This window comes from Eleginops maclovinus, chromosome 4 (assembly GCF_036324505.1).
Source record: "Eleginops maclovinus isolate JMC-PN-2008 ecotype Puerto Natales chromosome 4, JC_Emac_rtc_rv5, whole genome shotgun sequence".
NCBI lineage: Eukaryota > Metazoa > Chordata > Actinopteri > Perciformes > Eleginopidae > Eleginops > Eleginops maclovinus.
This window is the reverse complement of record NC_086352.1, coordinates 2433651-2461087: the sequence shown is the minus strand read 5'-3', so window position 1 is coordinate 2461087 and position 27437 is coordinate 2433651. Positions and strand designations below refer to the sequence as shown.

The 27437-nt window shown below is 43.8% G+C and overlaps 1 protein-coding gene across 1 annotated transcript in view; it reads right to left on the bottom strand.

The window, feature by feature from the left end:
• The window catches only part of LOC134862710 (voltage-dependent T-type calcium channel subunit alpha-1I-like), a 225623-nt gene extending 207660 nt beyond the window's left edge, over nucleotides 1–17963 (bottom strand). Inside the window, 1 exon segment of the mRNA XM_063880729.1 lies at nucleotides 17754–17963. The gene's annotated coding sequence lies outside the window, so the exon portion shown is untranslated.
• Nucleotides 17964–27437: the final 9474 nt, after the last annotated feature.

The window sequence follows — 27437 nt, the reverse complement described above, 5'->3', positions numbered from 1 at the left end:
TTCGTCATCTTTGTTTCGTGTTAATTCATTGTCGTGTACGGGGTCTAGAGAAGACACCAGGGGATGGAGCTTTTAGTATTGGGTTGTTCTCCTGAATAAGTGTTTGACATTGTTGTTTTCCCCCGTGAACAACCACCGGAAGATCCCTGCTCTCACACTTTGTCTGGCCGCCGTAAAGCGAGGCGATAGATCGACGCACGGCGATAACAATGGTCTTTATTAAAATAGTTTCCATCTGAAAGACACACCCAAAGACACCGCCAAACACCAGCTTCTCCACCAGTGACATCATCAGAGCCTTTGTGGGAAGTTGGCTCTGAACCGCCGAACAAAGAAGGAAAACTTAATAGAAGTGAAATATTAAGTCCTCTTTATCTTTGAAAACGGATCACAACTGCACCCAGAACATTTGAAGGTTGAACCAGAAATGAAATTTTGCTTTGCTAAAGAAATGTCTCAAACAATCTCAATCAAGGAGGAACTCATTTATTCAATGGACTACCTTTACCAATAAAACCATCTGGATAATCACATCAAGGTGTCATTTTGTCTTTGAGGGTGAGGGTCAATCATGGCACTAACGGAGTGAGTAGCAGTTTAATTGAGCTGTACCTTTTATCAGGAACAATTACACATATCTTACACATTTGATGCCGCTTCTTTGGCTGGAAGTAATTCCTTCCCCAGTGTTCTTCTCTTTATGCTTTAAAGCAGTGTCCCTCTGCCTGTGTGATCGATTCAGTCAACCGCAAAGAAGTGATCCTTTATCGCTGACTGCCATGTGTTATCGCTGAGGCACAGAGGCAGAGGGCAAAGAGTCAACACAGAGGAGGATCAACAATACTGGAGGATGTTAGGAAGAGGGGAAGAGACTGCAGGGAACCGGGGAAGATCCACTCTGAGGTCAAAGAGGTATCCACCATTTCGCCAGATCTTTTCAAGCTTTGATCCAATCAGTTCGTAAAGGCTCATCCCTTTTGTTCGTCTGGGCACACAGAAACCAAAATATCCACAATGACACAGAATACAGTGCCACCCGCAGGAGCTCTGACCTGAAACATCGACTTAATGAACTCGGAGAAGTTATGTGAAAGACTTCTGATGTTGAGCAACCGACAACAAAAGCTTATCCCTAAAGAAGACTTCAGAAAAAGAGAGGATCACGGGAAAGGAAACGGGTCGAATGCTGAGTTAAATCACAAGATCAATTGACAACTTTAACAAAGACACAAGAAACCAATTACTGGGAGAAATCTGACTCTCTTGTCTACTGTAAATCCTGCATGGAGCTGCTTAGTAATCACATTACTCTCCAATCATTTGAAATCGAGGCAGGTGTGTGTTGACTGAATCGGGCCAGTATTTTATCCCCAGAGCACGGGACTGTCATGCACATACGTTCGTGGACAAACCAAGCAACCAAGGAAAGTGGGATTCTTCTTCACAAGCTGTAAAAACAGAAGTAAAGACAATTCCAGTTTGATGAACTGAGGGTATTATGTTTGTAGAACGTGCCTTTTGGAAGTTGTGTAGTTCTCAGGGTCAGTCTTTGTCTGGAGATCGTTTTAAGGTCTTGATGAGGCAGGGATCCCTTTCAAACACTACAGCTGCAAGTACATCACTAAGTTGCCTGAGAATTGTTTGACTTCCTGCTGCAGATGGATAAGTTGATCCCAGCTCGTCTTTGTTTGCGTTCAGGAATCAAATCTAAATGTCTAAATGTCACGTCTGCAAAGCCTTTCAGTTCTTTAACCAAATATTTATCATGGTACACTTATTCATACGAGGCAATCTTCACTGGGGTTTTTCATTTGAAGTAAAGCCAGTACAACACAGCTTTGCATGTTCCACTTTTGATTGTAAGTGTGTCATGCATCTTGGGACATTCCCTTGTGTGGTTGTTAATCTTCTAAACCCCCCCTTAAGGTCTTGTTTCCGTCTGGATACACCATGTTCTTGGTCATGACATGGTCTCTATTTAAGCGGCCTTGACTACAACACTGATCCTCTTTAAATCCAGACTGCTCTTACCCAGTGTCTCCACTCTCCTAGATCGCTGACTTTTATGCATGACGGGTATAGGAAGAACTGGAGAGTACGTTTCCCCCTCAACAATGGAAGTCTTACAACTTGAATTAGAGGCAGCGAGGTTGTCGGCGGTGTGCAGGTGAAGTGATGCAACAGCTCTACAGATGGTTCAGAAGCAGGAGCAGAAATAACAGGAAGCAGGGAGCCAGGAGAGGTGGGCGGATCGGGTGTGCTTGCAAAGGCAGAGAAATGAGATACCCCAAAAATATATATTTCCAAGGACACAAATTACATGGTTCCAATAAAATCACTAAATAAAATTATAACCACATGCATTTAGCCTCTCACACACACACACACACACACACACACACACACACACACACACACACACACACACACACACACACACACACACACACACACACACACACACACACACACACACACACACACACACACACACACACACACACACACACACAGCGTCTCTGAAGGCTGTGTGTGTTTTTATTTGCTTCACAGCTCCCTTGTTTCCTTTTCATCGCTCAACCTCTCTTCTGTCTGTCTTCCTGCGTTCAGCTTTGCTTTAATTATCATCTGGCTGCCAGCGACACGGAGTAACCACTGCTGACAAGCAGGTGTGGAATGACAGGTACACACACACACACACACACACACACACACACACACACATACACACACACACAGACATTCACACTTCAGCATTGGCCTCTATAAACAAACAATTGGAGACACCAGCAGATATGAACAATAAGACTATGGCTGTCTCTCTCTCTCACACACACTCACACACACACACACACACACACACACACACACACACACACACACACACACACGGTGGATGCTCAAAAAGAAGTGGTAGGAGCAGAAAACAATGATGGCGACATTGCAGGCTGGTGGGGAATGAGAGCGGGGGCGAGAGAGGATTAATTACAGATATGAAGGAAATAAAGAGAAGAGGAAGAACGAGAGGACGGGGAGAGAGAAAATAGAGCCGTGAAAAAGACAGCGAGGAGAGTTTGATCAACAACAACTTCTGCTTATGATGATGAAGTTATCATTTCTGTGTTTTAAGACTCATTACTACACCACCCTACTGTGTCCAGCAGTGGCTCAGTCCCAGTTCACCTCCTAGGCCCTGCTGTGGTGCCCCTTGAGCAAGGCACCACAGCAAATTGTAGTGGGTTACAAACCAAGTTCAGAGTGAAGTCATATGTGTTCGTGAGTCTCCCTGCCTTCCGCCTCACAGCGGGCGGGTTGCTTTGTGCTGTCGCTGTGTTGCATCAGATGGAGACTTCAAAAATAATCTGCAGAACGTTCTCCACTTCACACAGCATTGATATAATGAGCAGCAAATGTTGCACTGGTTGTTTTTGGAGGAATGAATCAGACCAAATGATGTTATCATTCTAAAACGCTTAGTAAACAGAAGCAGGCGAGATGGTTTCCTGTGGCAGCTTCTGGACCTGACCTTGTTTTATTCAATGTAGTATTTATGATGTTTTTTAAATGTTGTTTTACTTGAGGATGCCCACACCTGAAAGCTGTTACTGCAAATCAGGGTTATTCCACCATATATTGATTTCTCTTCCTCCATTTAAACATTAGTATTTAAGTGGCATTCAGAAATACATATGAAGTGGTTTTCTTCTCATTAAAATCAAGCCCTTAATTTCAATGTTCTGCAAATGTAATATTATTATTAATTAACAACATTTCCACCCAATAAATAAGGTTATTATAACCTTATTTATTGGGTGGAAATGTTGTTAATACGTTTAAAAGATTACATTTACTCAACCCATTACTATTTAAAGTCAAACCTGATAAACTGATCATTTGTTAATGGTCTTTGTGGTGGGAGACATGAGGAGAAGACTATTTAAAGGACAAATGAGGCCCTTTGTTTTTGTGTATTTGAATTCCTGTACTTACTGCCTGTGAAATGATCCTTGACCTCCAGTGTTGAGTGATATAACTTCATTGGGACAAACAGAATTAAAGAAAGCACACAAGTGTGAACTCTCCTGCTTCTTGTGGGTGTATCGTGGGTTTTCTCAGCTCAGGTTCTGTTTACACTTTGGCACAAGTGCCTTCGCTTTCCGCACACTGATGAGCAGATGCTTTTCCCCTCTGTGGAGACGACAAACAACACCACCACAGTTGCCACGATGCTGCAGTCCAAGGAACTTCCTGCCAAACTTAAGTGTCAAAATGGCAGATGGTTGGATGTATAATAAAAGGAGTGAGCAAGAGAAAGAAGACGTAGAGTAGAAGTGATGAAGGAAGTGTGGATGCTATGAGGAACTGACATATCTGTGTTCAGTAATGCAACCCATGATCCCGCTGCTGCTCTGGAGGATTCCTGCATGATCATTGGTATCAGAGGCACACACACACACACACACACACACACAGGTCTAATCAATCCAGTTGATTAAGGTGCTGCTCAGAGACAACTAGTCAATTATTAGCGTGTGTTTCTGTGTGATTACCGCTGCGTTCTAGGGCCCCAAAAATGTCAGGCTTTGTGTGACTTTAATCACTCTGCATACAAGGCTTGCTTTCTTTTTCCATGCACGGGAAAAAAAGGTAACACCTACACACACACACACACACACACACACACACACACACACACACACACACAAACTACAATTGCCCATTAGCATGAGGAAAAAGGACGCGTGATTTTCTGTTTCTCAGGTCTGTGTGATGACGGCATGATGTAGTAACAGCACATTTAAAATCAAAAACAGGGAAAACTTATTGTTCTTTTACTGGTTTGATTGTCCATGTATTTTTCGGCACCTCATCCTGTTCTCTTAAGCCCTTTGGCTTTCATCCGTGCACGGAAGAGCCTCAGTATTATATGTAATATTATCATGTGCATGCCACACTCGTTGTTGGAGCTACATATTGATTTCTTATTTAATGGTTAACATATATTTTCTCACTTTTTCATTTCTGGTCAATGCACTATTATTTAGTGTAATTATTAAATATAATTCAAGTAATTCTTTATGCTTTTATTTTGAAGGGCGGTTTTGGGCACTAAGTTGGCAGACAAGCAGAGGTTTTTTACAGAGGAAACGCTGCAGGAGAAGCCACAGGAGAGGCCAACGGTGAAACCATTGTTCTTCGTATTATTGGAATTAAGACAATACCTTCTTGCCTGGAAGTTCACTATTTACCTGCGTAAGATTCGCTTTCTGGAGCCCCAGCGGCAGTTTAAGTTAGATTTCTGTTTTACTGTTCTGTGATTATGGCCGTTGGACTTGTTGTGCATCATTGAATTACTTAGTGCTGATGATGTATTCCTTTACTTCACCTTTTCTCTTCTGTCATGAGACTTACTTACAGCCAAACGTTCAGTAACCTGCAAGGAAATGAGCTTTCAATGAGCGAAACCTTTTTAGGTGTTCCTATCTTAGCGTCAGATAGGTGCTACATACAGAGGAGAGGTTGTTTCCTCACCAAGGACTCAAACAAGTGGGTTTTCTGTTGTTCCGTTATCAATCCCTGGGTGTATTAGAATGTTGAATGCAAAAATGAAACCAGTGGAGTATGAATGTTGTGGGTACCTCACTTTGGTTGATTGTACTCTGCTTAAAGTGTTCAGTTATCATAAACCTCTTCCTCTGTTGGATCTGTATTCTGACTGACATGACAAACCACACATGGCCAGTTTTGGGGTGAAGGGAGGGGATCTGCCGGTGTCGTAATAACGTGTGTGTCCACAGAGCACAGCCTCCATATAAACGAGGCAGACAGACGCATAAATATAGACGTGATGGAGGGAGAAGCACAAACACTGCACGACAAACATTATTAAGGCCGGGTCAGAGACGAGACGGGAATAGCAAAACAAACACATACAGTCCAACACACACAGAACGAAGGACCAGACTCCATCCACGTAGAGCCGTGTTTCGTGTATGACTTACAGCATTACTGGTCAAAATCTATTTCATTCTGCGAGCTAACAATATAATATTTCCCAGTGGCAAACCATTACACACTGCTCAATAAACCCAACACAATTAGCTGTAAGTATAGAGGTTCATTTATGAAATATAGAAAAAGACCCACATGCAGTCACCGAAGCAACCGCGAACGTTACGTAGCCAAGATGGCGGTCATCGAGTGTTCCTCACTGACCTTTTTTGGCCGTCACAAGAGCTGCATCCACGCTAATGCAGTTAGAATAGTTTCTCCCTGGAAGACACTAAAATTCCACTCCATGCATTAATTGACAGCTTAATAGACTCACAGGACTATGCAACTGAATCATCTGCAGCCACACAGATATAGAAACAGAAAGGGGTCTTTTAGTAATAATATTGGAGCTAATTAAACCATTTAATGCTCACTTTTCAAAAAGGGTCATACATGGTGAAGAAACTCAGATGCTCCAAAGCTGTAGTCCAATCAAATGTGACTGAAAACATTCCCTTTTCTGGTTAGATTTCCTGATTCCTAATAGATTTAGTAAAGATTCCTTCTGTCAGGGTTGTGGTAAAGGACCCAAACGCAGAGAAACAAGGGGAGGCAGGTATGGGGGTTTGAACTAAAAGTGAGCTTTATTAAAAACAAAAGCTGTTAACGAACACAAAAAGACAATGTACGACAAAACAGAAAAGCAGCCAAAGAAAACTATGACGAACCAAAGGACCACGGAGGACAAGGGAGGGAAGACCAGGACACGCCACAAGGAACAGACTCTTGGGAAAGACGACGACCGAACAAGAGACCAAAGGGCAACAGAGACTAAATACACAGGGGTAATCACAAGACCACACACAGCTGGAGAGGGGAGGGGAAACACAGGGGCAGCAGGTGAACACAATGACTCAATCAGGCACAGGAGGCAAACGCAGACAGGAAGTGAAGCTAAACATGACACAAGAGGGGAAACATTTCAAAACAAACACAACACAGGGATCATGACACCTTCAGGCTGCTCAGACGTTAGCGTGATTTTCTACCTGGAAGGAAATGTGCTGTAAAAATGTGAAGCAGTTTTTGCACAAGTCGTCTTAATTCATGTGTAAAATGAATGTCTGGTCCCCACATGTTGTCTGTAATGAGGATTATCAAACTATTTAAAAAAGAAAGGAAGTACTGTTCACAGCGAGGGAGTCCCTCTCTCCTCGCCACTTGCGCTGTTCAGCTCTATTCCCAAACTGCCTCTCCTCCACCTGTCAGCCCCCCGGCACTCAATTCTCTTTGCACCACTGAGCTGAAAGTGTGTGAGCGTGTGTGTGTGTGCGTAAGTGTGTGTGTGTGTGTGTGTGTGTGTGTGTGTGTGTGTGTGTGTGTGTGTGTGTGTGTGTGTGTGTGTGTGTGTGTGTGTGTGTGTGTGTGTGTGTGTGTCTGTGTGTCTGTGTGTGTGTGTCTGTGTGTGTCCCTGTGAGGGTATGTAAAGCCTTTTGGGAGAGTTGCCATGGCAGTTAAAAACTCACCTATGTGTTTCAGTGAGCGCTGTCAGTGTGTGTGTGTGTGTGTGTGTGTGTGTGTGTGTGTGTGTGTGTGTGTGTGTGTGTGTGTGTGTGTGTGTGTGTGTGTGTGTGTGTGTGTGTGTGTGTGTGTGTGTGTGTGTGTGTGTGTGTGTGTGTGTGTGTCATCCCCTGAGGGCCATAATGATCTGCGGTCAGGGTCAGTGGCCCAGAGTTACGAGGACGTATTGATCCCAGGGAGCCTTGCAGTGATTGAGGGCTGTTTGTGTGGACAGTGGGTTCCAGTGCTGCTTGGTGGACAAAAGACCAAACCCCACAAACCTGATCAATCATCAAGTAGATCCACTGTAGTAGCACTTGGACAGGACCCTGTCCCCCAATTTGCGTACTTACCTGTGCGTAAATGCATCAGAATATAAAGAATGGGAAAATGCACTTTGGTCTCATGATGGATAAGTTGAGGAACGCTGGACTGTTCTCAGCCTCAATGACCGCCATCTTGGCTACGTTAGCGGTTGCTTTGGTGACGGCAGCAGTATAGAAATAAAAAGTTGTACATGTGATTATTTAAATGTACCACTATGCTGGTGTCGAACAAAAAGGGCCCTATCATGTGTCTTGGTTATTTGAGCAGCGTGTAATCATTTGCTACCATAACGTTGCTAACTAGCTAGCAAGCTAACAGCAAACAATCACCACTTCCGGTGAGGACTCATGGTAACCAATAATACCATTTCAACGCATATTGAAAGAGAGGTCTACATGTACTTTTGAAGGAGCATTTCCACAGTTGAAGAGCTCGACAACAATTGCATTCCTAGCAATTCATCCAGACCAGCGCTGGGATCCTGACCCATCCTCAGATCTTTGCACTGGCTCCCAGTCTCCTTCAGGATAGACTGTAAAAATATCCCTTTTCACCCATCAGTGCATTCATGGGAACGCTCAACACCACCCCACAAACCTCCACAAGAAACCTCTGCTCTATAAAGGCTAACCTCCTCCTTCCCCCCAGGACGAAACTCAAAACCCGAGACTTATAAAAACCCATCGTTTTACAAAGCGTTTCACTAGAACTTTAACCAGCCATTTGTTGCCATATGTTTTTCAATATTGTTTTATTCTCATACTTTATTTGTAATTGTGTTGCCACCATTTTACTCTGTAGCCCTTTGATATTTGTTTTTGAAACCTCATACAGAAGCACCTTCAGCAATACTCATTCCACCCCGGTGTACCACAGAACGCCACAGGAAGTCCTTTCTTCCTGTGTCCATCAGACTCTTTAACTCATCCACCTCAGGTTGTTAGAGGAACAGTGGAGACTCAGTGAGACTTTATTTCATCGCAATGCTGTCATTTCACTTTGCTTTCACTTTATTCACATGTCACTTTATTTAGTATTTAGTATTCAGCTTAGTTTCATTAGTTCTCTTATTACTGTACTGCCATTTGCACTATACGTATTGTTGTATATTACCTACGTAGTTACTGTCACTATTTCATATTTGCAAAGCTGCTCTTATTGTTGATACATTTAGTTTATATTTAGTTATTTTAGTTTATATTTAGTAATATGTGATGTATATTTAGTGTATGTTTAGTAGTTTAGTTATATTGAGTCTATATTTCTCCTTCCTTCTTTGTATTGAACTGTTGCACCTCAATTTCCCTCGGGATAAATAAAGCTTCTTGAATCTTGAATCTTGAAATGAGGAAAATGCGCTCAGAAATAAGACGTATTATTCTTATTATTTGACTAAAAATATGTGTTGTGTGTCAGCTTTTGAGAAGGTCACACATTCCCCACCTTTATGTGAGAATTCAAAAAACACCTAAGGCGACAGAGGTCCAAAAAAGGACAGAGGACGTCTGGAAACCAAAACTGCAACTTCATTATTTAACACGACACCGAGATTAAGAGGAAAAGGGAGTTGCACGTCAAAGCTCGCCGACAGCGACAGATGGATGCTTCACAGAAAAGTCGCTAAAAGTAAGAGAGAGTATGGACTGGTGAAACTGAACTGTTAAACACTTCTGTGACCCAGTCCTGAGAACCAAAGGTCACATCAAGAAGTCACCAGACCTAGAACTGAAGGCAGAGCTGCCATTCAAAGACTATAAGGCCAGTAATGACATAAAACTGGAGCTTTCAGCAGTTTAAAGGTTATACATTTATTTCCATTGGATAGCTTAACATTTAGAGGGTGTTTCTGACCCAGAGTTAGTGTACATTTACCAATGGGGTGCATCTGTAATGGTGCTGCCCCTTTTCTCCTGGGATTCATTCGGTGCAAAGACCTCTGCTGGTTCATAAATAATATAAAGACAGGGTCATATTCCAAGAGAAGCGCCCTGCACAACAAAATTCAACACTACTTTTATGAGCACCACGATAAGGTATAAGCCCTTACTTTGCCTCCCTAATCACCAGATCAGCAATCGTTACATTTTGATGGGAAGCGCTCCAACCTAGAAAGCCATCCATCTCCTTCAACCCCCCCCCCCACCAATGAGCTGAAAACCCCGTCTGTAGCAACAAAGCTCCCAATGAGCCGTCGCTAGAGGCTAAGGTAGGCTCGTCACTTTGACACGTTCAATTAAAGGAGTCCGTCGTGAAGTTACAGCTTTAACGATGTTTAATAACTCAAATAAAACTATAACTTAAAGGAGGACCAAACCTCGCCCCCTCTGTGTCATACTGGCAAACAACAGGTGGACTAAATACAAACAAACCACACCCATGTGGCAAATACCGGAAGTGTGAGATAACAGCTGATCGACTCAGAATTATGAAAAAGTAAATAAAGTCTGAGATTTTTGGGGGAAAATATGTTCAAATTTTGAGAAAATATTTGGAACAAAGTGAGAATCCATTTTGAAAATAAGTCAGAAATGTTGAGATTTGGGGCAAAATTTGGAATAAGTCTGAATGTGAGCATAACACTGCCAATATTTCCTCTCTTGACACCAAGTCAGCTGTAGATTCATAAAAGATAATGCCTTCTTTTGAAAGGTGGAGGAGGAGGCTTCTCGTAAACAGCTTTGTTAACAATCTTATTTTTTCTCAAAAGCGCTCTGCTCTGCTTCAGGCATGATGGACGCATGTATTCTCTCAGGAACATCACACAATATGATCCCTGAATATCATTTCATAGCCTCTTGCTGACACATTGTTTCTCTGTCACTTCAATACCTCTTATTGGCCAACAAAAGTGTAAAAGTAAGGAACCTCATTAAGTCCCTTTTTATTTGATTGAAATGGGAAGTTTTGCACTTAATAACTATTGGGTTTCAGGGTGTTCTGACTGCTGAGTCATGGAACAACTCCCAATGTTCACTAAACTTGCTGGAAGGCTGAAGCCCCCAATACATGTTGTACCTAAGACAGAACGGCTTAATATTGCATGATGTGGCATGTTAGCAAAGGGCTAAACTCCAAGTGCCCTTTAAGTTTGGGGTTAATTCAATGCCACCCACTCTGGAAGGACTAAAAGAATGTCTGTGTCACCCACTAACATGTGTTTGTGCATTACAAACTCCAGCCAGACTCACAGACTGATCGAGTAGTGGTGAACAACCCAACACGATGCCATGAAAAGAAACAAAATGCACAAAATAAATCTACACAACACGTAGGCTCAACACGCAACAGAAGAAGAGTAAGGACCAACGATAGAAAATAAGCTCTGAACGAACGGAGTTCCCCCAGTCTTTCTAAAATGGTATTCAGCTCTGTATACACACACACACACACACACACACACACACACACACAACCACACACACACACACACACACACACACACACACACAGCTCCTCAGCCACTAACTCTAATTATCTCATGGTCATTGACCCCGAACCTCACCCCCCTCGACCAGTCCTCGGCCAGAGAGACGGTGTCTGTCCAAGTTGATTCAGTGGACAGGGGATTAGATTGGGAGGAGGATGGGGGCGGCTGACCTTGAAGGGAAGGCAGATCCTCGATTTCTCTCTATTGCTTTCCTAATTGCTCTTCCTATATATTTATAAAGGGAGTTCATAGCCTGTTATTCTTTGTATTGTACGAGATTGCTAGTACTCTCCCTTTAGGAGCAAATGGGAAGTCATCTATTGTATTCTGACACTGTGAGCAGCAACAGGAAGGAGTCCTAAAACCCAGGTATGAGTTAGCATTTAGCAATTGTCTCAATTGTAGTTTTCTGAATATGGGGTATAAGGAGTATGGTTTACAATAGCTGAAGGGATTTTGTTTTACGGTATGAAATACTTTAGTAAATACCAAACTGTTGAATTTTAAAACCGTGGTTGCTAACAAGTGTCTAAACAAGACGACTAAACGTCATCATGTCAAACATTAGCTGCCTTTAGCTTAGCGGTGGAGACGTGAAGTCATGTGACCGTGCTGTAGTTCCTTTATAGCCCAACATTAGCCTCCTTTAGCTTAGCGGTGGTGACGTGAAGTCATGTGACCGTGCTGTAGTTCCTTTATAGCCCAACATTAGCCTCCTTTAGCTTAGCGGTGGAGACGTGAAGTCATGTGACCGTGCTGTAGTTCCTTTATAGCCCAACATTAGCCTCCTTTAGCTTAGCGGTGGAGACGTGAAGTCATGTGACCATGCTGTAGTTCCTTTATAGCCCAACATTAGCCGCCTTTAGCTTAGCGGCGGAGACGTGAAGTCATGTGACCGTGCTGTAGTTCCTTTATAGCCCAACATTAGCCGCCTTTAGCTTAGCGGTGGTGAAGTGAAGTCATGTGACCGTGCTGTAGTTCCTTTATAGCCCAACATTAGCCGCCTTTAGCTTAGCGGTGGTGAAGTGAAGTCATGTGACCGTGCTGTACTTCCTTTATAGCCCAACATTAGCCTCCTTTAGCTTAGCGGTGGTGAGGTGAAGTCATGTGACCGTGCTGTAGTTCCTTTATAGCCCAACATTAGCCTCCTTTAGCTTAGCGGTGGAGACGTGAAGTCATGTGACCATGCTGTAGTTCCTTTATAGCCCAACATTAGCCGCCAAGGTATATGTTGCCTTCAAGTTCCACTTCTAGAAATAAGACATCCCTGCACTTCTGTGTGCTTTTTGGTCGTCACAACAATGCAACCAAACACATCCAATTTTGTTCTGCTCTTCTAATATGATAAACACTTTCCACTCTCTCTTACATGCACTTGCTCACTGTCATCTTGCCTAAGAACCTGGAGGCTTGAGACACACCATAATAAACCTCTTTTTTTTTGCCACACAATGATTCCAGACACAGAAACAAAACATCTAGCATTCTCAGTCGTCTCCTGGGAACAAAATACCCTGAGCTATCACTAACAACACTCAAATATGTCCACGTACTCCCACAAAAAATGTGCTGCTTCTGCTGAGCGTCATCCATCAGCTGCTGGACACCAGGACAAGCTGCTACTTTATTGTGTGTTTACTGGCGCTGCGTCATTCTTTTCCCCACACATGAACCCTGACTTACTGTTTCCCTCCCTCAGCATGTCATACAAACACCATCCAGATAAGAAAGACTACAGCCAAAGATAAGCCACAGTAAAACCGCACAATCCCCATGAGCCACTGGATGTTGCTTTACATCTGTGAGCTAAGCCAATTAGTTTTAAATCAGTCACAAGTAATTGTTAATTTGCAGAAGACACATGTAGCGATGTTTCATTCCTGCTTCAACTTGAGTGTAGTGTGAGAACAAGGACACTCCTTTAATGCATGTTGGTTATGAAGGACTACTGGCAGTGAAGTTAAACACCCTTAAAGTGTCAGCCTACAGAACAGCTGACCGAGAAGAGAGAACAAGTTGTATATTTTATTCTCTTTGCATACACATAGAGTCCTGCATATATAAGGCCACTTTCAACATCATTTAGCTTATTGTGTTTATCAATTGTTCTGACATGTATGTACTTCATCTGCAATACTTATAGACTAGTACAGAAAGAGAGTTTTCTCCTGAAAAAAAAGTGAGACTTTTTCGAAAAATAAATCAGAATTTTGAAATAAAATATCGGAATTATAACAGTCCGAAAAATAAGTAATACAAGTCTAAATTTGGAAGAAAAGGGAGAACTTTGTGAAGAACATCAGGAGGAAAATGATCGGAGAAACGTCAGAGTTTTTTTAAGAAGATGATTAGTGCCAAATGTAAAATAATAATTGGGATCTCATTAAGCAGGATCAGGGAGTACGCGTGTGCATTCACACTTAAAGTATCAGCCTACAGAACAGAACGGAACAGCTGAGTAACAGCTGACAAACACTAGAGGCTCTGTTTAGCACTGTAATCCTGCTTGTAATTGCTGTATTTTGCAGGTTTTCTACCAAAGACAATCCTTTTTGTCGGCTTTGGCTCAACATCAATTCTTATTAACCTTAATTGCCCCAATGCATCATCCTTTAAATGTTCCAGTTCTTTAATCACACCACCACTTTTACTTCATACATCAACTCATTTCTTACATCCTCTACTTCAACGTCATCCTCTGGGTTTGTAAGCATCCTCTCCTCTTGCCTCTGTACTCTTTAAATCGCGGCAATGATACCCAAATGTTGTTTATTAAGATCTGTCTAAATCTCAATGTCTCCTTCCTTTCAAGTCTCTTGCCTATCAGTCCAGCAGTGGCTCAGTCAGTAGGGGCTTGGACTGGGGGTCGCCGGTTCAAGTTCCTCGAACAGACTTGAAATATGGAAAGTGGACTGCTACTTGCAGAGGTCCCAGTTCGCCTCCTATGCCCTGCTGTGGTGCCCCTTGAGCAAGGCACCGGACACCTCCAATCCCCCCTCCCCATTGCTCCCCGGGTGCTGCACAATAGCTGCCCACTGCTCCCAGTACTAGGATGGGTTAAATACAGAGGACACATTTCACTGTGTGTGCTCTGCTGTGTGCATGTGTGTGCTAATAAAGAGGGTTTCATCCTCCCATTCTATCTATCAATGCAACACCCTTTGAGGTTAATCAATAAAGAACATTTAAAATGCCCCCACTTATTGACAGACTGTTACTACAACTACATTAAGGCAATGATCAGACAAAACTGCTCTGTCACCAACAATCCTTGCTATTGATTTTTGCTAGAATCAAGAACAATGTGAACGTTGATTCATGCAATCAGACCTCAGAGGCTCAGAGGCTCAACAGGACTAATGCTGAACACAAACCCCAAAAGATAACGAGTGAAATCCTTTTTGTAAAATGTGTTTTTATCTAGAGATGTCATTCTACCCCGGTGTTAAAGGCTCTTCTTCTGCAACGCTTAAAATCCCACAGTTCAACATTTCCACAGCTGTGAGAAACCCAAGACAATGTGGTTCCTGCTGAGCGCTACTACTGAGTCCTTTGGGGATTCACTGTCTTGCTTGAGGCCACCGTACAGTACGATGAAAGTCCTTTTCCCACAAATCTCTCTGGGGGTTTGTCTGACAGCCTTGCGGTCACAGGCTCACTCCTCTAAACCACAGGCTACAAAACCACCATGCGCAGTGAAGCACGATCCTCCTTCATGGAGGTGGTTTGAAAGGTGTTATCCTACAGTTAGAAATGTTTGAGAGGTAAAGGAGACGAGCAATGATCCAATACATCCCTGCGGTGGCCGACAGGTTCCACCGATAACAACGGCCCAAAACATCCCCATTAGGAGAACATCGCTGCAGCGTCAGAAACAATGCTAATATAACAACACAAATGTGCCGAGACATCTTCAGCAAGTCTAGGAAACATGAGCAGCCTTCACTAGAAGCTGCAGAAGACATTGTTGACAAAAAAACATTAGGCCTACAATTCATTTTGGACAAAAAAAGTTTGCTTTTTTAGGGATGGATTCTAAAACTGGACCGTTGTCTCTGTCTCAGAGTGAGTCTGTCTCAGAGAGTCTGTCTCAGAACGAGTGTGTCAGGATATCTGAAGGTTAGCTACGTTAGCGAGCTAGCTCACAGCAGATCTGCAGTGACATCAGAAGGAGTCATGTGATCACATCGTTAGAATAAGAGCAGAAAACATTTCAGGAGAACAACAACAGCAGAGACAGAGACAGCTTTATGACCCTGAAGGTCACCCAGCTGTGTGCGTCTCTCTTTAGTGTCCCCTGGTCTCCAGCTGTGTGCGTCTCTCTTTAGTGTCCCCTGGTCTCCAGCTGTGTGCGTCTCTCTTTAGTGTCCCCTGGTCTCCAGCTGTGTGCGTCTCTCTTTAGTGTCCCCTGGTCTCCAGCTGTGTGCGTCTCTCTTTAGTGTCCCCTGGTCTCCAGCTGTGTGCGTTTCTCTTTAGTGTCCCCTGGTCTCCAGCTGTGTGCGTTTCTCTTTAGTGTCCCCTGGTCTCCAGCTGTGTGCATCTCTCTTTAGTGTCCCCTGGTCTCCAGTGGTGTGCGTCTCTCTTTAGTGTCCCCTGGTCTCCAGCTGTGTGCGTCTCTCTTTAATGTCCCCTGGTCTCCAGCTGTGTGCGTCTCTCTTTAGTGTCCCCTGGTCTCCAGCTGTGTGGGTCTCTCTTTAGTGTCCCCTGGTCTCCAGCTGTGTGTGTCTCTCTTTAGTGTCCCCTGGTCTCCAGCTGTGTGCGTCTCTCTTCATTGTCCCCTGGTCTCCAGCTGTGTGCGTCTCTCTTTAGTGTCCCCTGGTCTCCAGCTGTGTGCGTCTCTCTTTAGTGTCCCCTGGTCTCCAGCCGTGTGTCTCTCTCTTTAGTGTCCCCTGGTCTCCAGCTGTGTGCGTCTCTCTTTAGTGTCCCCTGGTCTCCAGCTGTGTGTGTCTCTCTTTAGTGTCCCCTGGTCTCCAGCTGTGTGTGTCTCTCTTTAGTGTCCCCTGGTCTCCAGCTGTGTGTGTCTCTCTTTAGTGTCCCCTGGTCTTCAGCTGTGTGTGTCTCTCTTTAGTGTCCCCTGGTCTCCGTTGTGTTGGAGCCTTTTGCAGTTTTTAGTAAACGCTGCTCATGAGTCCTCACGCTGCTGAAGATGTTTCGGCACATTTGTGATTTTATATTAGCATCGTTTCTGAAGCTGCAGTTCATTTCTCATAATGGAATTGTTTTGGCCTCCGTACATCGCCCTTTCTGATCAATATAGATGAGGAAATTAAATATCCTCTGGGCTCCAGTCCTCTTGTGTGTGTACTCTTTAAATCGGCTGCATTGGTGCACAAGTGTTTTGTTTATAAGGAACATAAATATCTACGTCTCCTTCCATTCAAAGCATACCATCACAATTGAATTCATCCCATTCAATTAGTAAACCGTGCAGTAGTGTAGATGTTTTGGGAAAAAACTGTGACACAACACTATCTATTCTCTAGTGCCTCCATCCTATCAATATATGAAATGAGCATCAGGTGAATCAGCGCACAACAGGATCTATTAGAGGGGAGTTTCACACGCAACCTGCAGCAACAGCCCTGATGGATGTAGAGGAGCTTTAGAGGAGGCTTATTTTAAATCAGTTGAAAGAGCGTCCCCTGTTGCCTGTTTGGTCGCTTTATTCCCAGAAAAAAAAAAATCAATACAGAGCGCAGAGCAAAGATTCCCCCTTCAACAAACCATATCAATAATGGACAGCAATCAGGATCAATACTTTTCTTTAGTTCATAAATGAAAGGTTTCTCAGAAAATAGAGTGTGTGTGTGTGTGTGTGTGTGTGTGTGTGTGTGTGTGTGTGTGTGTGTGTGTGTGTGTGTGTGTGTGTGTGTGTGTGTGTGTGTGTGTGTGTGTGTGTGTGTGTGAGAGAGAGAGAGAGAGAGAGAGAGATGAGAGAGAGAGACAGAGACCTGTTGACCCAGAGCTATATAAAGAAAATGGAAATTCATTATCTGCTGCGCGATTGGACCGACAGTCGAAGAAGCCCCTTTAATTTGTTTTAAAATGAACCTGCCCTCTCTTCAACCACCTGGAGAGGCTTCAAACCCCACAACAATCACAAGACAACACATGATGCACCATGAGTTAGACACCATGTTGATTATAGGATGTCATCATTAAGTAAAATGTCCTTGGGCATGAGTTTTTTTTTTTAATGCGTAATGCTTTGTGTTCTGTGAAATCGTCTCTTTTTGACTCACAAGGCTGATCTTTCAAGCTGACAGAGACAAGGTGTGAAACTCATGTTGAAAAGTGAGCATGTTCTGCTTTAACCACCTCACATTAACGTCTCTGTGAGAAAATATTGAGGATTTTCACAGATTTATTCCCATTTAAACATCGCTGTTACTGCATTAATGCTTTTTCTGAGACAGGACATTTTGGACATTCATATTGCTTTTACCTTTTCAGACATCAAAGAAGAGCTCGCCTTCAGTGCTCCAGGAGAAGAAGAAAAAAAGCTTGATAATCCGTAATTATTAACACGTCCAAAATCCCTCTCCCCTGCTCTCTGTAACTCCAGGTCCTCCGCTGTGGCTCCGCTGGAGGAGAGGCTCTGATATCCGAGAGATTCCCCCACCCCCCCGCGTCAAACCCCAAGCAAATATCCGAGCAGGAGCAAGCCTGTGTTCAGGCTGAGCGTCTTCCTCTGGAACATGCTTCCAGTTTTGCGCAGAAGGACAGCAGTTCACACAGAGGGAGAGGATGTTTTGGACACCAGTGCGCAACAGATCTGACGGTGCGCATCCGGAACACACGTGTCCTCCCTGTCCCTTGTTATTCTCTTTGGTTCATCGAAACACAGAGACATAGGCTATATCGATAAGGAGCCCGGGAACTGTATCCAAGTTGGCAGAGGCAGTAATGTCTCCATCCGCGCTGCGCACCGGACACTGGAGAGGCTACAGGCGGCAGAAAAACAGGAGCCTTCAGAGGGAGAATCAGGGGAGTCTGCGTCTCTCCAGTGTTTCCAATAGAAGTCCCAGCAGCCCCCGCAAATGAGCTCTAAAACGCCGTCCAGATGAAAGGGAAGGTTACCGCAGACAGAGGGTTTCTGACTGCGCTCTCCCCGCGCGGCTGCTCTCCTTAAAAGTGGAGGAATTCCTCAAGTGAGGCACCGGAACTGAAAGTGACCCTGACGGAGTGAGTGGACATGGGCGATGGAGGCTTCACCTGGTGCATTTCCAGGCATTGGTGGTGGGTGAAGGTGGTGGTGGTGGTTAGGGTGGGTGGGGGGGTTATCAACAGTTTGCCCAGGCGCAGCTTGAGCCTACGCACAAAATAAAAAAGCTCGACAGGCTCAGTGGAGAAAGAAGGAGCTGTGAAACACGCACTCCTGTGATGCCGTTGATACGTTTGGAATAAGACAGCAGTATGTAAAGTGAGCAGTGAGTAGTTTCACATTCAATAATTAGCAGAATTATTGTGTCGTTTTTCCAACAAGCCAGAGGAGGATACAGGTGGGAGGGAAGAGGGCCTTAGAGGAGTCAGAATGGAATGAGAGAGACTGTGAGCAACACGAATGTGCGCGAGACAAAATGATTAGACAAGAGAATGGCTAAGTGAAGAGAGGAAGCACTGTAATGAAATAAAGGGTAGAAGAAGAAACAGGAGTACAAGTAGTAATGCTGTGGGCTTCAAATACTCCTTTACAAGTAAATTGAAAATGATTTTAGAAACAAATAATGTAGATGTCCTATTGGTTTAGTGTTGAGCCAATTATAGATATTTTAAAAAGTCCCTATTGTGCCTATTTGGGGTTCTCCCAAACCCAAACCCCTGTTCAATGCTGTCTCCTTTCTCTAGAGGAAGTCATAATTTCAGAAAAATGGAAAAAAGGTCAACATTTTAGTAAAAGTCAGAAGATAAAAGTCACAAATTTGAGGGAAAAAAAAAGTCAGACATTTTTTCAGAAAAGTCAATCCTGAGGAAAAGTCCAAATCTGGACAAAGAAATATAAGACACAACTTTAGAAAAAGTCCTAATTCAGATGAAATAAAGTCGGGTGAATCTGCCCTATACTCTACAGGGGAACTTCACACTAAAATGTGCACTAGTCGTGAGTGAGTGATCTTACTAGTTCAGTAAAAGTACTTAAATGTTCACGAGTGACGACACGTTATACTCCTGCAGTGTTTGAATGCTAAGCATCATTTTCTCAGTCTGCAGCAAGTCCTCTTCCCCTTGGCTTTGTGCATCGCTGCTGCCGGTTTGAGGCAAGGGGAACAGCAGCACAGCAGTTACTTATTTGGTGAAAAGGTTTATTTTAGTCTGTCTTCGTCGTCTTCTTTTCCACGTAGCCAGGGTCATTTTCCCCTTCTCCTGCAGAAGCGTCTTCAAATAGCCTGTAATCCAACTAATAATAATTATTGCTGAGACTTATTGACCACCTGCTCCCCTCTTTGACTGAAAATCATGTATTTGTGGGTACTTTTACGAGCTATACTTCCTGCACTCCTGCTTTACCCGTGTACCTAAATATTAATATTGAATCAAATCAAATAGAATATTCCCCTGATGCATTTGCTGTTTTTGTTAGTGTCTGGGACGATTGTGTACCAACTGCAAATGGAAAATAGCCCTTAGCTAAATGATATATTAGGATATTTGTGAGACTTTATGTATGGATGTTGTTAATAAAGACCCACAGAAGGTTAAATACGCATGACAGTATTGAAAAAACACGTGAACACAAAGACACTTTTTACTTGTGCTAACAAACATTAGATGATATCAAAATGCTTTACACGCTGCACTATTTCCCTGGACCTTTAAAACTGGTTAATAAAAGCCACCTTTTAAACCCTGCAGCAGACAGAAAGGGACTCCCATTTGTGACTCCTAACCTTTAATGTAATCAGAAACACAGGGCACAGCTGCAACGTCATGCTTAGCGTCCGTCCAGAAGGCCTCACCTGCAGCCTTCCTTCCCTCACACACACACACACACACACACACACACACACACACACACACTGCCGCTAACAGAAACACTCAGGAGCCGAGAAGAGGCGACAGCGTGCTTCATCAAACTCCTGCTGGAGTTCACCTCGTCCCCCGCCTCTGCAAACACCGGCAGCAAGGTCACCCAGCCCCCGAGACACAACGCCACCCGGAGGCCGAGCTCATCGTGCAGCACCGTCACGTTCCAGCTCGATGCACTACTACTCTTCTTTTTTATTTTTGTGCATCAGGTCCTCATGCAGAGCAGTCATGTACTGCAGGGAGCAGGAGGAGGTGGGGGGGGGGGGGGCTGAGCATGACACGCTACAACACACACACTGATTGATTTTCATTTTAAGCATTCTGCACACACACTCGTCCAGGGCAAACTTACAAGGAGAGAGAAAGTGGTCTGAGCTTTAAGTAAGTCAAGTAAATGGGTGGCAAGGGCTGTGTCACACACACACACACACACACACACACACACACACACACACACACACACACACACACACACCAATTCAGGGTGTAACACCAGCAATAACACTGCTGCTGTGCAACACACTCTTTTGCCATTAAGGATTTAATTCACATGAGCACAAAGGTGACTGAAAAAATGTCTCATTGTGGGGTGAGTGTGGCTGTGAGGGAGTGCAGTCGTCTTTCGACCAGTAGGTTGCTGGTTCGATCCCAGCCCGGTCAGTCATCATGTCGACAAGATACTGACCCCTGAGTGGACGATGAGTTTATTCTTAATCAAATGGACGTCAAAGGGTCTTCAGTGGTGGTAATAGTATGTTACCTGTCTTAATATTTGATAGTCTGATGTTGATGCCATGAACAATTCAGACACGGCTTGCTGACAGCTGTTGCCTGATGTCCTGATCTTTGCAGATGAATCCATCTCATCTGAGTCGTGCTCCTGCTTCAGTCAGAGGGTCCCTGATGTGGAAGTGAAGCGCCCTCGATAAATGGGCATATTCTGGACAAAAGGAGAAAGAAACTACAAAAAGTGTTTGTTCAGCCTGCAGAAGTCCACATATGGAAGAGGTCGAACAAATACGAGACAATTGTGATGGACGGTTTGTGTCCAGGCTGCAGAATCTGCAGTGAAGCCACTGATTCATACATTATGTAGATGCCTTCTCCCCACTCACCAGCAGGAGGCGACTTCTCGGGTTGCAAAAAGAAGTGAAATTGTGATGATTTACCACAAGCACAGATATTTGTTTGGTATGTTGAGGAAACCAAAGTGTGTCCTTCACTGTTCTTAAAAGCTAAACCACTGGATGTGTTATCTTTCAGTCACTTTTACAGTAAAACAGCAACATGCACGCTCAGTTTCACTTTCATAAAGTCTCACAAAGTTAGTGTTTAGTTTGATGCACTACGGTAAAGAATCCATGCAGGATAATTCATTTTAATGACTGCTCTTCTGTGTCCTGATTCAAGACCTTATTCTCAACCTTGAATATATCATAGTATGATTGTAAACACCCGGAAGAAAACAGGCCTGATGAGAGCTGACATCATTACTCCACTCTACTTCTATTTTTCACAGATCAAAAAGAGGCGATGCTTGAGATGTGTCTCTTCTTCCCGTTGTTTGCTCTCCTGCTCCTCCTCTTCATACTGCAGCATGTGATTCAGAAGGGACTAAATGTCGTGATTTATAGCAATAACAGACATGTTGGGATGGTACGTGTAGAGTCTCCTACAGACACAAGTCATTTTGAAATGGTTTTAAATCCAGTTACTGTTTCAGAATATATATCTGCTCGGTTTGGGACTTTTACGAAGTCTTACAAAGCTGGTGTTTGAGCATTATGGGCTGTGCTTACTGTAAATCACGCGTGCATTAACAGCAGTCTGACACAACATGACTCATGTCTGATTCAAAAACTAACCCTCAGCCTCGAACAGCTCGCAGCATTCATGGAGATACATGTTTGTAAAAGATATTCAGGTCTGAAGCTGAGTGAGAAAATCAATACAACCCCTCCCAAAACAAAAACCCTCTCTCTCTCTCTCCCTTTCTCTCTCTCTCTCGGAAAACATTGGGAGGGTAATTAAATGTGCGACTCATGCAGCTCTGCAGGCCTTCATGCTGCATGTGAGTGTGTGTGTGTGTGTGTGTGTGTGTGTGTGTGTGTGTGTGTGTGTGTGTGTGTCCATCTGTCTGTCTGCATGTTGCTCCTCCTCACAGCAGGGCAGGACTTGTAGCTGCAGAAAGGACAGCAAAGAGCTAAGAGAGTCCTCACATTAGATATTAAAGCAGGGCGATTTAATCATGGTTGGTATTCGGTAAGTTTGACAATTTTCCAGAGAATGAATTAGTTATTTTTTCAGGGGTTTTCATCTCTCTCTCTCACACACACACACACACACACACACACACACACACACACACACACACACACACACACACACACACACACACACACACAAATTGCTGGCCGGCCAAGTGTGTGTGTGTGTGTGTGTGTGTGTCAGCATGTGTCATTGAACATCTGTCACACACACACACTACACTTGTGAGTTGGCAGCCGTGTGTTGTGAGTTGTTCATCGTGATGCCACGTGCATTATGTTACAAACAAAAAGCAGTCGGTGAGAAGCTCCAGAGTAATGCTTCTCTTCGGAGGATCTGGACCCTTTCCCAGGCCTCCTCTCCGGCCGCTCAGCCCAGATTAGTGGCCCCTGACTGGGCTGCAGTGGGGGAGAAAGCTGCCTCATGATCCGGATCGCTGGAAAAACTGCAGGACTCTCCAAAAAGTAAAACGTGTTGTGTATGTCTCTCTATCAGGGGGCGGTTATAGCGAGTGCACAGGGCTGGATTTGCTGACACATCCTGAGAGTGTGTTGCTTTTGTTTTTCTGCTGTAAATGTGAGGTGTGCCGGCCCCGTGCTGAGGCTGCACTGAGCGTCCTCCAAAGTCCATCTATCCACAGAGTCAGACATTTAAATTGAATCAGCAAAGTAAAAACGCTTTTAAAAAAAAGATCTAACAGCAATAAATATGGATTGAAGAGGACGACAATGATGACATTTATTTTTAAGATTTCCCAGTAAATGATGGGCAGACGACCAACCCTGCCTTTAGAACCCGGTCGTGTGACGGTTCCTCAATAAAACACATAGATGAACTGAACTTTGGACTTAAAGTCGCCAAGATGTTGGTCCAACTTAATTTAAGCAGTTTAAATATATTTTGTCAGATTGTTAAAACACCTGAATGCAGCTCCAATGCCCTAAGGTCCCCGGTTCAAGTCCCTGAGCGACCAAATCCTACCGAGGTGTCCCTGAGTAAGGCACCGTTCCCGTATGGCCGCCGACTGCTCCTAAAACACACTATAGGAGGGGTCAAATGTAGAATTAAATGAAAGGTATTCAACTGGTAATGTGTACTGGGTACTTTTTGTTGGTATAAGGGTTAAAACTGGATCTACAAAACTAAATGTGTCCCTTTCTTTGGACTGTGTTGATTTCCAGATTGAAATGTCTTCCAAACAGCAGTCATTGAGCTGCACTGCTAATATTACATCCATTTCCTCTCCAAACACTTCAGTAGCATGCGGGATGTCAGAACAGCTGAACTACACATTAGCCAGTTTGCTGATTGCACACTAGAGGATTCTGGGTATTGAAGTCCTCAGTCAGAGAGAGGCCGGTCCATGCAGCTTGCTCATTTTCATACTGAAAGGCCAGAGCTTCCTTTAGTCTCCGTTCAGAGACTCAGCTTTACCCCAAAAACCTGTTGCTTTGTTTCGGTCTTCCTGAGGTGTTTGTATCCCAGCTTTCAGGAGGAAGTGGAATCCTCTCTCCCTCCTTCCACAGAGACGCTGTCCTGCTATCCACTGTCACCCTTTACTCTCCTCCTCCTCCTCCTCTCCTCTTGCGGTCCCTCAGTGCTTTAAATGAGCCGACAGAGAGCCTGGAGCTGAGAGACCCAGCTCCAAACACCAATCTGATGCCAGCTTAAATGTCAACACACACACACACACACACACACACACACACACACACACACACACACACACACACACACACACACACACACACACACACACACACACACACACACACACACACACACACACACACACACACACACACACACACACACACACACACACACACACACACACACACACACACGTCTTCTTTTCCTTTTCTCTCTCTTGACATTTAAACATCTGCTCTGTAATTTATTGTGATCTCGGTCAATCTATCCATCCAGAGAGAGGTTAAGGATGGAAGTCAAAACTAGTGTGTTTGCGTAACTGGAGCCAATATGTTTTACTGAGCAGTAACTGCAGAATATGAGGCTTTAAAGAGGCCCTGTTCTGCGGATGGGGGTTTTCTCTTTCCTGTAGTGTGTTCTGTAAGATTAAGTGCATTTAAACGGTCTGCAGAGGCTAAAATCCCTGTCTTATCCTGCCTGAAACGCCTCCAGCAGGAGAGGACTCTTTAAAGTAGAGACTCTACATACTGATATACACCTGAACATCAACAGGAGAGGACTCTTTAAAGTAGAGACTCTACATACTGATATACACCTGAACATCAGCAGGAGAGGACTCTTTAAAGTAGAGACACTACATACTGATATACACCTGAACATCAGCAGGAGAGGACTCTTTAAAGTAGAGACTCTACATACTGATATACACCTGAACATCAGCAGGAGAGGACTCTTTAAAGTAGAGACGCTACATACTGATATACACCTGAACATCAGCAGGAGAGGACTCTTTAAAGTAGAGACACTACATACTGATATACACCTGAACATCAGCAGGAGAGGACTCTTTAAAGTAGAGACTCTACATACTGATATACACCTGAACATCAGCAGGAGAGGACTCTTTAAAGTAGAGACTCTACATACTGATATACACCTGAACATCAGCAGGAGAGGACTCTTTAAAGTAGAGACGCTACATACTGATATACACCTGAACATCAGCAGGAGAGGACTCTTTAAAGTAGAGACTCTACATACTGATATACACCTGAACATCAGCAGGAGGGGACTCTTTAAAGTAGAGACACTATATACTGATATGAACATCAGCAGGAGAGGACTCTTTAAAGTAGAGACACTACATACTGATATACACCTGAACATCAGCAGGAGAGGACTCTTTAAAGTAGAGACTATACATACAGATATACACCTGAACATCAGCAGGAGAGGACTCTTTAAAGTAGAGACACTACATACTGATATACACCTGAACATCAGCAGGAGAGGACTCTTTAAAGTAGAGATGCTACATACTGATATACACCTGAACATCAGCAGGAGAGGACTCTTTAAAGTAGAGACTATACATACTGATATACACCTGAACATCAGCAGGAGAGGACTCTTTAAAGTAGAGACACTACATACTGATATACACCTGAACATCAGCAGGAGAGGACTCTTTAAAGTAGAGACTATACATACTGATATACACCTGAACATCAGCAGGAGAGGACTCTTTAAAGTAGAGACACTACATACTGATATACACCTGAACATCAGCAGGAGAGGACTCTTTAAAGTAGAGACACTACATACTGATATACACCTGAACATCAGCAGAAGAGGACTCTTTAAAGTAGAGACACCTACATACTGATACGACCCTGGAAATGTGCATTATATGTCCTCTTCAAGGTGCCTCTACGTATAGTTTTGAAGTTAAACAGGAAATCTTTCTATAAATCCAAAGTAAATATTGAAATTCCCCCACGAATCGTTATTTCTAGTATCTATTGCTGCTCGGTGTCTCTTGGAAACACTTCTTTGATGTTATTCCTCCGTAAAGAGATATAAAAGTGTATTATTAAATGCAAATATGCCCCAAAGGGCTCTTCTTTTTAACGTATCTCTCAGGAAGGAGCCAATTAGAGTTAGAAAGCAATGTGTGTGCAGTATTTTGGAGACTGGAATACACTGGAAACCAAGGTCACACACTTGTTGACTCTATCCTGAAGTCTGCACTTATTGAAGGAACATGCAGACTGTGCCGTACCTGTATCAGCATTCTTAGATGTGGTTAACACGTAAAATACTCAACTTGTAAATGCAGTTTTATCCCTGAGTGAAGTGCACGGTGTGGAGGAGCAGGGTGGGTCTTGGGGTGGGGGGGTCACGGTTGCTTTATAATGGGGGGACGGAGGCCCCCATGGGTAGGCTAACTCCTGCCGATGTGCCATCTGCTGCCCCTGGCAAACAAGGGCAGCGAAATGACCCCGACTGTAAGGGCGAACATACCAAACATGGAGCGGGTAATGATAGCAGAGATAATTTGGTCGTTAAAGTGAAGGATTATAAGAGGAGGGGTGTGGCGGTGATGATGGGTGCACACTGAGTGGCGTAATGAGGCAACAGAAAGGAAATACGTGCTTAGTTCGATTCAATATTCAATGATCCTCCTCAAAGAAAGCCGTGTTTAGACTTAGCATGTCTTCGGTGCTGAGACAGGAAGTGCAAAACAAAGCAGTTTCTCAATTGGTCGCTTGAGGCTGAGTCAATGTGAGTCAATCCCCTAGAGTGGCGCAGGAATGAGTCCTAAAACCCGTGTAAATGAGACGACTAAACGTCACCACGCCCAATATTAGCCGCCAGTCAGTCCCCTAGATCTCACCTACGTTAAGATGGCCGACTTTACCGCAGAAATAAACACATTTTTTTAGCCTGGTAGAAAAAACATGGTAATGATGAACTGTTTGGTAAATGCATTTTCATCCAACTTGATTTAGTTAGAGCCTCCTTTTTGAGGCTCTTCTCCGATGTCCTCGCTCGCTGTGAGATGAACAAACAGCAACAGTGCAGTCCAATAGAGCGGAGAATATTACATTTATTGTGAAGTCCTGCACTTTTCTATTCATTCAAGACCACCGACTCTTTAATGGATTACCGTTCTATACCTCAGTGTTGATTGAAAGTCCCATCTCTTCCTCTCAGCTCCATCCCTTGCATCAGTAACCACACTAACAGCGCTCTGCTGCCCCCTGTTGGTCAGCGGCGGTACTGTCACACAGCTCTCAGTATTCACGTCATGTGGAGAATATTTGATATTAATCCCCCTTCATATTGAACCCCTATTGTGTAGAATCCACATCCCAATTATATCACATTTGTTAATTAT